Genomic DNA, 3,903 nt, shown 5'->3' with positions numbered 1-3,903 from the left:
TTATTCATTTTGTACTACATTATTGTAAAATGAATAAAAAATTTATTTACCGGCTTTTGTTATTCTTTGGTATTAAACGCATACTCGTACAACCATAATATGTATACCAATCAATTCATTTAAATAATGAAAATGAACTTTAGTTATATTAAAAATAATTTATTGTTAGTAGTATAAGATTGATAATGTTTACCAAGTATTTGATATCTCAACTTAATAATTTAATTATAAAATCATGATGGGGAGAAGAAAGTTGAAAATTATGAACTAAATCTAAATTTCAATAAGAATTTGGTTAGATTTCCAATTCAATTAAAAAAAATATCAATTAAAAGACATATTTAAAAATTTCTGAACCACATAATCAAGATGGGAATAAAATGTACGTTTTATTAGAAACCGAACTGAAAATTCGATGAAATTCTGGTATATTAGCTAATAAAATTAAACTCATAAAAATAAAGCTCACCCATAGTAGATTTTGGAAAATAAGTCAAAAAAACAAGAAATTAAAATGAGAATTTTTACTTCAAATTTTTAATGCCGTGGTTATTATTTGAATACAATTATACTTAAGTGTAACACAATCACTTAAGTGTAAAGGATATGAGAACAGAACCACTCAAAAATAATTACTTAAGCTAATATTATTATACACTTACTTACTGTTTACAGATAATATTATGTAGATACTTTCTTTTGAAATTCTAAAAACTATAAAAAGTGTATAATAATTTTAAATTCAACGTACGGTTGCATATTCAATTGTAACATTGCGATTGCGTATTTAAGTAGTTAAGACTAATGTCAGGGGGTCACTTGTTTAGCATTCATAAAAAGTACATCTAATTTTAATTTAATTGAAGCCCAAAGAACGTCCTTGAACAAATGATTAGAACAAGAATTCAAAAATGACTTATCAATAAATTATTCCTTTAGTTAATTAATTAGAAAATTTAGAAAATCATAAAAATTTGGAAAACTACAATTTTATGTTCTAAAAAGTAATGAAAAATTATTTTTCTTTTGCTTTTATTGTTTATTTTTTTCTTTTTACAAAATATTTTCGATTTTATTTTTAAATTCTCTTAAGTATTTTAATTTTTTTTCTCCAAATTTTATTTACACAAAAACTTGAATTCAATAATGACGTAATTTTTATCCGAAAAACACAAAAAAAAAAAGAAAAAACAGAAATAAAATTTTTTCAATGTTTTTTTACAAACAACTAAAAAAAAATTTTTTTTGGTATCACTCAAAAAATTAAAAGTAGTGAAAAAGAGAAGGAAAATAATTTGGAATGCTTAACAACTAAAACCAATTTATAAAATCTGTATAAAAATCTATAAATATCATTATGTATATACGTGTGTGTTTTATGAGTACGATTATATTGTAATTTTCAAACATATCGTTCTAACATAAGGCACATTTTGAATTGGAACATACAAAAATATAAGAATGAGAATGAACACAAAAAGCAAAAAACAGTTTATGACTTCTGATGAATTGGTAGAAAAGTAGCAGAAATTGCGGTGTCGAACACAGATACACTTTTAGAACACAACAATACGACATGCCACAACACTAAACTGTTGTAAAACTAAATTTTTACTAAAAATACGTATGTTTTATAGTTTTTGTTGCTATTTAGTATTTTTTATTCTTTTATTATTGTTGGTTATTATGTTACTCTTATTATTATTATTATTGTATTGTTGCTGCTGTTCTTTAATTGTGTTTAGTGTTGCGATACGATGATATCATAGTTTTTCATTTTTATATTTTTTGTTTTTACTTTTTCTTTTTCAATTTTCAAATTTAGTCACGCAAACACCTTTATTTTTATTATTAAAATTTTCTATTTCTTTTTTGTATTTTCTTAAAAGGCAGTTAAATTTTGATTAAAAATATTATTCAACGGTAAAACTATTTTAATGTATGTTAAATGTATGTGTATATATGTAAATCTAGTTTAACCGTTAATTGCATTTTTTATTTTAATTCTGGTAACTAACGCTTAAGTTTCTCAATATTATTTTTAATACATACATACATAGTAATGTAATTTTTTTTTATTTGTGTGGAAAAATTGTTAATTTAAAAACTTATGTTATGTTTTACGGGGTCTAAGTTGACTATATTTCACATAATTTACATAATTATGTATTATAGTTATTTCTGTATTATGCGTTTGAATGTGGAAACAAAATGCTACCTAAATGCTTAAAATAAGATTCTGAAAATATAGTGACATGAATCATTTCTCTTAGCTTAGATTTTCCAAAATTTCAAATGTAACAGAAAATCAATTTTAGATAAAACAAAATGAAAATTATGAAAGCGAAAGCTTCAATTACAAAATTTGAAAATTTTGCCCTTGAAAAACGTACAATACAATCGATTTTTTCAAAATTCTACCACACTGTTTCTTAAAATGGTATACTCTTATAACCTGCACATCTTATTTCCTAATGCTTACTCAATATTTATTTTAGAATAAAAATTTAAATATAATTTACACAAGTGCAGTCTACCCACAATTTTTAAATTCTAAGAAAAATTGCAAAAGAACAGATTTCTTTCAGAATTGAGTACAAATTTTTTTTATATACTCGTACTTATATATATGTATATTCGTCTGTTACCTACTTTCTTAAATTGAAAACATTATGACTCACACTGCGATTGCAAATTTTAAGTGCCTCAGAAAAAGTGCAGTTATTTAATTTAATAATAATAGAATGTTAATGATATTAATTATGATGATTGTGCAGTAGACGACGACATTTGTGATTGTAGTTTGGATATTATGTACTTGTAAAAAGTCTAGGGTTTAAGTCATAAAATTATTTTTAATAGCAAGAATAAAATTTTATTAAAAGAATAAATGCATAATTTTTTTTGTTTTAAGATTACATTAGAAATGTTAAACGCGAAAAATTATTTATGCAGTTACAAACATATGAAATTTGTATATAGATGTTGCAAAATGTGGTGCTCATGTAATTATGTATGTACATATGTGTGTATATTTGAATGAATAATTATACGTATAATGCAAATGGTAGTCTTAATTCAAAAATAAAATATATACCTAATTGAAATTATTACTTTTTTTAATAAAAAAAAATAATTAAATTTTTTAATTTGTCGTCCATTTTTATTTATGAGTAGTTTTGTGGAGGTTTACGAGAAAATAATCTAAGCAGCATTTACAAATAGAATTTTCAACACGGTATACTATTGTCTTCGATTTTTGAAAGAATCATCATTTCTTTAACGCTATGCTTACAAGATAAGAAATAGTTTAATTAGAATTAAACTATTTAATATTTACAATTAAGAAACTTATATTACAATTAAGAAACTATTATAATATTTCTCATGCTAGTGTCAGCATTACGTTGGTAAAATTAGCAAATATTGTTTTCGGAATGTACATATGTATTTGTTCGTTTTGTGGATTACAGGTGTAATTAAAACTCAAAAATTTAGCTCTTATATCAGCAACCGTTAGTAACTTTAATAATCTTGATCTACTGTACATACATGACTTAAAATACTTTACATCTCTTGTTCCTTACATTTCGTACATATTGAGATACATAAGTAAATAAATAATATATATATATATATATATATATATATCCATAAGGATGTTTACAAAACTAACAAGACCTATAATTATAATGTAATTAATTTTACTATATAATTTACTTAGTTTTAAAAGAAGATTATGGGATTGGTTTCTGTTGTCAAGGGAATTTAATTTTGTAATATGTAAGTCTTATAAATTATTTCATATAATGCAGGTTTTGGGAATTTCCTATAATTACATGTTTACTTTTTATTAAGTTTAATTATGAAAGAGTATTTTTTTATCCACTTGTATGTAAAAAT

The sequence above is a fragment of the Condylostylus longicornis genome, unplaced genomic scaffold (assembly GCF_029603195.1).
Source record: "Condylostylus longicornis isolate FDR11 unplaced genomic scaffold, ASM2960319v2 ptg000010l, whole genome shotgun sequence".
NCBI lineage: Eukaryota > Metazoa > Arthropoda > Insecta > Diptera > Dolichopodidae > Condylostylus > Condylostylus longicornis.
The sequence above is the reverse complement of the archived record's forward strand: the minus strand, read 5'-3'. Positions refer to the sequence as shown.